Source organism: Rhinopithecus bieti, unplaced genomic scaffold (genome assembly GCF_001698545.2).
Source record: "Rhinopithecus bieti isolate Rb0 unplaced genomic scaffold, ASM169854v2 scaffold_74573, whole genome shotgun sequence".
NCBI lineage: Eukaryota > Metazoa > Chordata > Mammalia > Primates > Cercopithecidae > Rhinopithecus > Rhinopithecus bieti.
This window is the reverse complement of record NW_016828021.1, coordinates 202,640-213,420: the sequence shown is the minus strand read 5'-3', so window position 1 is coordinate 213,420 and position 10,781 is coordinate 202,640. Positions and strand designations below refer to the sequence as shown.

Genomic DNA, 10,781 nt, shown 5'->3' with positions numbered 1-10,781 from the left:
AGTGATCTGAAATAAAGCCACTCCCCCCCAGCCTGGGCCCAAGGGTGAGACTCCGTCTCAAAAAAAAAAAAAAAGAAAGAAAGAAGGAAAGGAAAGAGGAAAGGAAAGGAAAGGAAAGGAAAGGAAAGGAAGGGAAAGGAAGGGAAAGGAAGGGAAAGGAAGGGAAAGAAGGAAAGAAAGAAGGAAAGAAAGAAAGAAAGAAAGAAAGAAAGAAAGAAAGAAAGAAAGAAAGAAAGAAAGAAAGGGAAGAAAGAAAAACTGTGTGGACCAAATTGCTGAGCATGCTGTGTGAGATACAGAAGCTTACGACATGAGGAGTGGTGGGGGTAATAGAGAAGATGGACTGTAGAAAATCATAGGTCCTGCTCTTGCTGAAGCAGGTTGTGCTTCAGGCAGTAGAAAACCGCTGAATGTTTTTGAGTGGTGGGCAATATGGTCAGATTTAGGTTTTGAAGGGATGACTCTGACACCATTGTAGAATATGACTTTTACTAGGAAAAGATGGGGAAAAAAAGAGCAGAGAGGATATAGGGATTTTCCTTGTATGTTGTAAATGGAATTCCTCTTTCAATTTCATTTTTTTTTTTGAGACAGAGTCTCGCTCTGTCACCCAGGCTGGAGTGCTGTGGCCCGATCTCAGCTCACTGCAAGCTCCGCCTCCCGGGTTCACGCCATTCTCCTGCCTCAGCCTCCCGGGTAGCTGGGACTACAGGCCCCGCCACCTCGCCCAGCTAGTTTTTTGTAGTTTTTAGTAGAGATGGGGTTTCACTGTGTTAGCCAGAATGGTCTCGATCTCCTGACCTTGTGATCCGCCCGTCTCGGCCTCCCAAAGTGCTGGGATTATAGGCTTGAGCCACCACACCCGGCCTTCAATTTCATTTTGAAGGATCTCCACTGGATTTAAGTAGTCAATGAATTAAAAAATAAGGGAGTGAATAAGATAGGAGGAATTATAGATATAGCCAACCATTAATATCCATGACTATGAAGATGGAAGTTGACTTCATTTAGCAAACAGGAAACCCTTTTAGTATTTAGGCTAATGAATTAGCACAACTGATCATTTATCTTCAATCTGTCCACAGAAGATCTTCTGAGGTAAAGGATTTCCAAAGAAGTAGGCTTACGTCAAATGTTCCAAGATCTTGAACAATTATGGTCCTTTCAGAAGGGCAGATAAAATCCAATCACAGGCATACCTCGTTTTATTGGGTTTTGCTTTATTGAGCTTCACAGATACTGCACTTTTTACAAATTCAAGGTTTGTGACACCCTGTTTTAAGCCAACCCTAGTGGCGCCATTTTCTTGCAGCGTTTGCTCACTTCATGCCTCAGTGTCACATTTTGATAATTCTCCCAACAATTCAAAAGTTCTCATTATTATTATATATGTTATGGTGATTTGTGATCAGTGACCTTTGATGATACTGTTGTAATTGTTTTGGGGAACCATGAACTATGCCTGTACAACACAATGAACTTAATAAATGTTGTGTGTGTTCTAACTGCTCCACTGACCAGCCATTACCCCATCACTCCCTCTCCTCAAGACCCCCTATTCCCAAAGACACAATACTGAACTTAGGCCAATTAACAAGAGTACAGTGACCTCTAAATGTTCAAGTGAATAAAAGAGTCACACATCTGTCACTTTAAATCAAAAGCTGGAAATCATTAAGCTTAGTGAAGAAGGCATGTCAAAAGCAAAGATAGGCCCAAAACTACATCTCTTATACCAAACAGCCAAGTTGTGAATGCAAAGAAAAAGTTCTTAAGGAAATTGAAAGTGCTACTCCAGTGAAAACATGAACGATAGAGGGGTGAAACAGCTTTATTGCTGATATGGAGAAATTTTTAATGGTCTTCATAGAACTGACCACAGCATTCCCTTAAGCCACAGCCTATTCCACAGCAAGGCCCTAACTCTCTTCAACTCTGTGAAGGCTCAGAGAGGTGAGAAAGCTGCAGAAGAAAAATTCGAAGCTAGCAGAGGTTGGTTCATGAGATTTAAGGAAAGAAGCCTTCTCTATAACGTGAAAGTGCAAGGTAAAACAGCAAATGCTGGTGTAGAAGCTGCAGAAAGTTATCTAGAAGGTCTAGCTAAGGTAATTGATGAAGCTAGCTATACTAAACAACAGAGTTTCAATCTAGATGAAACATCTTTCTATTGGAAGAAGATGCCATCTAGGACTTTTATAGCTAGAAAAGAAAAAGTGGATGTCTGGCTTCAGGACTTCAAAGGACAGCCCTTGTTAGGTTACTTGAAGTTGAAGCCAATATTCACTTACTGTCCTGAAAATCCTAGGACCCTTAAGAGTTCTGCTATATCTACCCTGCCTGAGCCCTAGAAATGGAACAACGAAGCCCAGAGGACAGCACATCTGTTTATGCATGGCTTACTAAATATTTTAAGCCCACTATTGAGACATACTGCTTAGAAAAAAAAAAAAAAAGATTTCTTTCAAAGTATTAGTGTTCATTGACTATGCACCTCATCACCCAAAAGTTCTGATGGATATATACCAGAGGATTAATGTTGTTTGCATGCATGCTAACACAGCATCTGTTCTGCAGCCTGTGAATCAAGGAGTAATCCTGACTTTCAAATCTTATTTAAGAAATACAATTCATAGGGCTGGAGCTGCCAAACAGAGTGATTTCTCCGGTATGGCTGGGCAAAGTAAATTTTAAACTACTGGAAAGGACCCACCATTTTAGATGTCATTAAGAGCATTTGTGATTTATGAGAGGGGGTCAAAAGGTTAACATTAACAAGAGTTTGGAAGAAGTTGATTCCAGCCCTTATGGATGACTTTGAGGGGTTCAAGACTCCAGTGGTGGAAGTAACTGCAGATCTGGTAGAAATAACAAGAGAACTAGAATTAAGTTTTGAGCCGGAAGGTGTGACTGAATTGCTGTAATTTCGTGATAAAACTTTAATGGATGAGATGTTGCTTCTTCTAGATAAGCAAAGAAATTGGTTTCTTGAGATGGAAACTACTCCTGCTGAAGATGCTGTGAACATTGTTGAAATGATAACAAAGTATTTAGAATATTACCTAAACTTAATTAATAAAGCAACAACAGGATTTGAGCAGACTGACTCCAATTTTGAAAGAAGTTCTGCTCTGAGTAAAATGCTTTCAAAGAGCATCACATGTTACAGAAAAATAGTTCATGAAAGAAAGAGTCAACTGATGTGGCAAACATCATTGTTGCCTTATTTTAAGACACTGCCATGGCCACCCCAACTTTCAACAACAACTGCCCTCATCAATTGGAAGTCATCGAAAGAGAGGCAAGACCCTTCACTAGGAAGATGTTTCCAACTTTCTGAAGGCTCCAATAATCATTAGCATTTTTTCAGCAATGAAGCATTTTAAAAATTAAGGTATATACATTTTCTTGGTCATAATGCTTTTACACACTAACTAAACACAATATAATGTAAACATAACTTTTTTTTTTTTTTTTTTTGATAAAGTCTTGTTCTGTTGCCCAAACTGGAGTGCCGTGGCGCAATCTCAGTTCACTGCAACTTCCACCTCCTGGGTTCAAGCAATTCTCCTGCCTTAGCCTCCCGAGTAGCTGGGATTACAGGCATGTGCCACCATGCCCAGCTAATTTTTGTATTTTTAGTACAGATGGGGTTTCACCATGATGGCCAGGCTGGTCTTGAACTCCTGACCTCAACTGATCCATCTGCCTTGGCCGCCCAAAGTGCTGGAATTACAAGTGTGAGCTGCTGAGCCTGGCCAAAGCGTAGTTTTTGTATATACTAAGAAACTAAAAAATTCATGTGACTAACTGTTTTTGCAATATTCACTTTATTCTGGCAGTCTTGAACCAGGCCCACAGTATCTCCAAGATATGCCTGTACCTCTCAAAGTTCTACTTTGCGTTTAATTATAGCTATTAATCTCCAGGCAAGTCATTTTGTCTCTCTGAATCTTTGTTTTTTATCTTTTTTTCTTGAATAGGAGAATACTATTTATCCAACTGATTTAATGGGATTAATGTGATAGTAAAATAAGAAACTGTAAGAGAAAAACCATATACTTTTACAAATCTAATTGTTTTCATTATCATTATTGTGTATGTGTGCGTTTGTGTGTGTTCACTGTTAATCTCAATGCCCTTCTTACTATTTTTCTCCTCCTTAAAGCAACATTATTCATTCTCACTTTCCCTTCAGGAATCAGTTTTCTAATACCTTACCCTTATCAAACGCTAAGTAGAAAAATAAGATATAAGCTATTGACATGTAGAATAAAAACAGTGAGTTTCTACTGCTAGGAATTGCATATCTTGTCTTGGCCCTATCAGCCTTGAAACTAACATAGGAATTTTCAGGATTCTTACGGAAAGGTGGGTCTAACGGATTGAGGCAAACACACATATACCCCCATTATATGATTTATTTCAGAGAAAATCGTCCTAGATATAGTCCCAATACAGTCAGAAGCCTTGAGAAGCTGAAAATTGGAAGGAAAGTATGGTTAGTGCGTGTTCCTATGAGAATTTCCATTTCAACCACACAGTAAAAGTCTATGCTGGCTGTCATACATTTCTATAGTAAAATGTATCATCAATATCATCAATGAAATATATATATATATATATGTATTTCACATATATATAGTATATATATATAAATACTGAATTAAATATAAAACTTAAGTGTATTACATATCTACTTAATATTGAATTCAGAATTTTTGGATTTGAGGCATGCTGGGCGGACTGTGTTGACTTGGTCTACCACATCGCCCAAGGCTGGCCATCTTTCACACAGTCTTACAGCTTTCTCCGCCCATAACTCTAGGTGTCTGTGTAGCTGTGACTGGCATCTCTGCAGAGCTCAGGGGGCTGTGGGAATGCTGTCTTTCTCCAGGCATCCACAGAGAGGCTGGCTTCAGGTTTATTTTAGTCCCATAGTCCACTTGTGGGTCAGAGAAATACATTAATTAGGTTAGCTCCTATGTGAGTTATTACTTCGCAGGTTAAAATGGTTCTGATTCTATTTTGGTAATATGCAAGGATTTTCAAAACATTTTGTAAGAGTATGATATGTGCAGCAAGCATTTTAAATTTAGATTTTAAAATGTTTGTATTACATTTCAAACTCAAAAGTAATTCTAAATATTGTCATTTTGGAATTGGGCCCCCAAAAATAGTAAAAATAGCTGTTTAGGTAGAGAAACACATTTGTGTAGCAATGCCTCACCCTGCTACAGGTCATTCTCTGGCACTGCCCCACAAACCCACTGAGGCTTGGTGCAAGAAATGACCTCATTAAATAATCTTACAAAAAAAAAATTGTCAGAAGTAACAAAGAGTGGACCCTCTGAGCTTTTCTCTATAAAGAATTAAGTTGATCGTGATAAGGTTCAGTTAGTCCAAGATAGGGTTTATGAATAGAAAGAAAATTGTCATTCACTTTGTAGATGAGAAAAGCATGTGAATTTAGGGGAAAATATCGTCAGTCACTTCCTCAAATTGTTTTTGGAAGTAGCAAAATGTCAACCATATTATTAAATAAAGAAACCATACTTCTTAAATAAACTTTCCTGGAAGCAGATCCAGAGATGAGGGTTTGATTCGTGTGAAAGGAGTTTATGAAAGGGAGTGTGCTAAGGAAACAATGGAAGCAGGACAGGGAAGGAGTCGAAGGGGAGCAAGAGGGGGGGCCCAGGCAGAAGTCCTCAAGATCAGGGCGTAGATCTCAGCCAGTCCCTCAGGGGACCTCAGGAGGCCAGAGTTGTCCCAACTGGAGGAGAAAAGGCTGGGCTGCCATTTTCCCACCCCCAGTGGTCATTGGTTACTAGCCTGTGTGGAAGATGGCAGTCCTCAGGCACTTCTGGCTCCTGGAGGCTCTGGAAGGCAAAGAGAAGTCTGCCAAAGAATGTCATAGATGATGGTGATTGGAAGCGTTCCAAGGGTTCAGGTTTTCAGAACTGTTTAGAAGAGACAGGAAGAGATTTGGGTCATTACAACTTTAGCTGCAGCACTGTCTGCTACATAAGTGCATGACTAGATGGACCTTGAGCTATTCTTCAGGTCTGAAAAAGGGATCTATGTGTCATTTTAAACACTGGCTTCATGTACTTGCCTTACCACAAAGGACAATGTCACCAGGAATATAATGGCAAATAAAATAGGTCCTGCAAAAGACAATTTGCCACTGGGTTGCAGTTTAATCTGTGGCCCCGTTTGCTTACATGAGATCTTGAAAGAATATTAAATTAAGAGTTGTCTTCTATGCTGGCATAAGAAGCAAATAATTTTAAGAAGCAAATAATTTTCCATAATATGGAAATAGAATATGTGAAAAATGTTAAGCTTCTTGAAGCAAGAGTTTAACCAGAAGTTAATAAACAATTCTTTCTTCAGGACACCTTTTGACTCGTGATTCTTACATACCTTTGTATGGAGTTTTGTAGCATAATAATAAAATAAAACTATGGCTGCAGTATACTACCATTGTAGTGTCATTCCTAAGATGGCCAGATGTTCAGTTATTTTGAAATAACCCTGGGGTATAATAGTGAAGCTGCCCCCTCTAATAAGGTTTTTGTTATTAGAATTCATGATATTAATCTAAGTTAATCTCTCCATTCTTTCTTGCTCCTCATAACATGTTGTTTAAATGTCTCTGCAGTGCTGATTCCATCCTATTTTATGTTATTATTATCTTGATGACTGTATTAGTCCATTCTCATGCTGCTGATTAAGATGTACCGGAGACTGGGCAATTTACAAAGGAAAGATGTTTATTGGACTTACAGTTCCATGTGACTGGGGAGGCCTCACAATCATGAGGGAAGGCAAGGAGGAGCAAGTCATGTCTTACATGGATAGTGCAGGCAAAGAGAGGAGAGCTTGTGCAGAGGAATTCCCTTTATAAACCCATCAGATCTCATGAGACTTATTCACTGTCAGAAAAATAACACAGGAAAGGCCTGCCCCCATGATTCAGTCACTGGGTCCCTCTCACAACACATGGGAATTCAAGGTGAGATTTGGGTGGGGACACAGCCAAACCATATCAATGGCAAAACAGTATAAGGTTCATCTTTAGATCATCCAAAACACTTATTACTGTTCCAGCTCACGACCGATGTTTGAAAACATTTGAATGCATGAATTGGCCTACAATTTCCCTTCTTTGAAACATCTTGTCATTTATTATAATAGGCAAGTATATTTGCTCTTTGAATAATGATTCACCATACACTCTCCTAGCTGCTTGTTAATTCTTAACTTTCTCTCTCTCATTCCTTTGGAATCTGTTATCAGTGTTTCGACAGGATGTGGGCAAGTGTCAGAGCATATGTTGTCTGCATATGTACCAAAGAAGGCATAACTTTCTTTTCTTTTCTCTGCAATATTCTTCTCTTTAATGCAACTGTAAATTCCCAGAACATACCTCCTATTCTGAGCCAAGAATGAGGTTTTGAATAATGTTTCGCTCATGTAGAGTAGGATTCTGGATATTCTGCTTGAATAGTGAAGTTAAGAATTCTATGTATCTTTTCCTACTAGCTTGGAATACATATCTTAAACTAGTCCTTGGCTATGACTTTGCCCCTTCTCAGAAACAGAGTGTATTTACACAAAACAAACACACAGCGTTTTCAAGATAGAACAAGAGAAAAAAGAGACTTCTCTAACAGGCTTTAATACATGAGTGAATTTCATGGATTTATTTCAGAGCAAATCATCCTAGATGTGGTCCCAATACATTCAAAAGCCTCAAGAAGCTGAAAATTGGGAGGAAAATGTGGACAGTGTGTGCTCCTATGAGAATTTCAGTTTCACCACACAGTAAAAGTCTATGCTGGCTGTCGTAAGTTTTTATAATAGAATTTATCATCAAAAATACTAACAAAATATTGAAAACCTAACACACAGTCTTCCATAGTTTTAAACATACACTAAGGTCAAAGTCAATAGGACAGTCATCTGCTTTAATTTGGGAGTAACACAAGAATGGGCCAGCCCCTAGTAGCTCCTCGGTTACCTGGTCATATGCAGCATCCACTATGATTCCATCGTCCTTACTCTCCTGGGAAAACACACCTGTATCAGAAATCTCCCAAATAGCAAATGGTAGCTGGAACAGGGAAATAGGTGGCTATCACTGAGTGGAATTAAGATCCTAAGTAAGTGAATTGTAGAGAAGCTCAACTTTGATCAGGGTCATAAAAAAATCTGGTGCTGGAAGGCAGGGATTAGGTGAGGCTGTAAAACCGGATGCCCCAAAGCAAATTTGCTTTGTCTTCCTTTCTCCTCCCAGACTCATTCCTTATCTTCCCAGTTAATGCTATCATGTCCTCCCCAGGTATCAAAGCTTAAGACCTACGGGTTTGTTTGCATGCCTAGCTCTTACCCTGCTTGTCCAGTCAGGAAGCTCTGATAATTACCTTTCTGCTTTATTCCAGCTGCCTTGATTTAGGATTTCATCTTCTCCCACTTAGTACAGTGCCATTTTCTCCTTCCTGACCTCTCATACTTCTGTGATTTTTTTCCATCTGAGCAGCCAGACTGACCTCTCGTGTGTTTTAATGCCAGTCCTCTCTTCCACTGCCAGTCATCTCTTCAGTCCCAGGTTCATCTCCATCCCTATTTCCTTCCCCAGCTCCATGGCTTCTCCCCACTGTCTCCTCCTGTCTTTGCCATGATGATGGCTACCATGGAGCAGAGTGTTGGTTAGGGCCCTGGAGCCCCACCTCTCTAGTTTCAAAACCCACCTCTGCCTTATTACCTGTGTGACCTTAGGCAAGTTACATAATCTCTCCAACTCTCTTTCTCCTTATTTGAAAAATTATACTAATTAGTGCCTAACTCAAAAGATTATTTTGAATATTAAATGAGATAATGCCCATAAAGAGCTTAGCACAGGGCCTGTTACACAGTTAAGTATTCACAATTACCATTGAAGAAATTTGATGATTAGCATTTGATATCACCGAGGCTAGGAGATGCAGCAAGAACATCAGTGGGTATGGTAAATTTCTAGGTAGACAAACAATATTACTAAAATAGAAGGTATATTAGCCATCTGCCCCTTTTTGCAAACTAAAGAAAATTTAAAATTCAATAAGCAGAATTCCTGGTATTATTATTAAATATCAACTTTTCAATTGACCTGGCCATAAACTGTCTGTTCGTTGATAAAGAAACACAACATAAACTTACAGAAATAGTACCATTATTCAACTTTATATGCCAGTAACCGGTTGATTTCTTTAACAAGTATGTAGTGCTCTCCTTCATGCTATGCTAGACTGAACTAATTGTTCATGTCAGAGAACAAGTTTAGTTCTTGCCCTGAGAAAACATTGTCTGTATGACTTTGCAAGGGTTTCCATAACAAAATAACACAGATTGGATGACATAAGCAACAGAAATTTATTTTCTCACAGTTCCAGAGGCTAGAAGTCCAAGATCAAAGTACCCTCAGGGTTGTTTTCTGGTGAGGGCTCGCTTCCTGGCTTGCTGACGGTTGTCTTCTTGCTGTATCCTCACATGGCCTTTCCTCTGTGCACACCTGCAGAGAGAGAGCTCTCTTTCTTTCTAAGGATATCAGTACTATCAGATCAGGGAGCATCCCCTGCTCCCAACCTCATTTAACTGTAATTACCTCCTTAAAGGCCCATCTCCAAATATAGACCTCCAAATTGGGGAGTAGGGCTTTAACGTGTGAATTTTGGGGGGACACGATCCTGTTCATAACACTATCTAACCAAAGAACCAGAAAAATAGAAGGTCAAGGGACACCTAGTTCACCTTTTTAGGTGAACCATATCCTACATAAGTTAACATAAAAACATTTCTGAGAGAAAAAAATAATATTATGTTGGTACTCTAACTCAGAGATCTTGGACTGAGAATCAGGTTGTTTGGGTTCTAATCTTCTTTCTACAGTGAAATTGTAGTTTAGGCAAATCAATTTCTCAAGTCATTCTGCCTTTCTCTGACTGAATCAAATGAAGCCTAATGATCCTTATAAAGTTGTTTTAAGACACAAAAGAGCTCTACAAGGATAAGACGCTGTCATTTTCATCACTGGCTTTCAGCTAAAAGCTCAGCCTGATACATTTTTACCATTTCAGGGAAGGCAATCTTCCTCTCCAGTTCAAGTATGTGGCATAATATCAAAGAATATTGATGTTACCATGTGGACTTCATGAGCAACACATTGATTAGACACAATTTTGAATATGTTAAGAGAGAAAACTTCAACCCACACATCCCTGTCAACCATCAACCAACGCCAATCATAAACATCCTGAACAGAAGACTGAATTCTCCTTTGCTTGAAATTCCATAGTGTGTGTTGCTTTATTCCAATTACAAGATGTCTTAACATGAAACTGTAATGTGATTTACATTCAGTTCTTAGTTTCAGATAGCCAGGATATATTTCTTTATAACTAATGGAGAAATGTAACTATAATGAAGTCAGCATTACTTGGTAAAAAGATTTTTTTTTTTAAAAAAAAATGCTCTTTCTCTACTAGTCAAACTAAAACTTGTCTGCATAGAGGACATCTTTAATATAAAGGAGGTCGGGGCATGCAATGAATCAATTCAGGAGTTTTTGTCAGCACAATCATTCTTTTCTATTAAACTGAAATTATTAAGATCCTTTTCATTTTGAACCTTATCACTTTTGTAGTTTCCAAGTAGAGGAATCTTTAAAATCCATAGCTAGAGATGTGGAGATAAGAATAATATATTCAATGAACTTCTTTTTCTTTTTTTTTTTTTTTTTT

At 38.7% G+C, this 10,781-nt stretch overlaps 1 protein-coding gene across 1 annotated transcript in view; it reads left to right on the top strand.

The window, feature by feature from the left end:
* Nucleotides 1-10,781, top strand: part of LOC108523542 (contactin-associated protein-like 2) — a 1,139,721-nt gene that overhangs the window by 969,735 nt on the left and 159,205 nt on the right. The gene's annotated exons all lie outside the window — the stretch shown is intronic.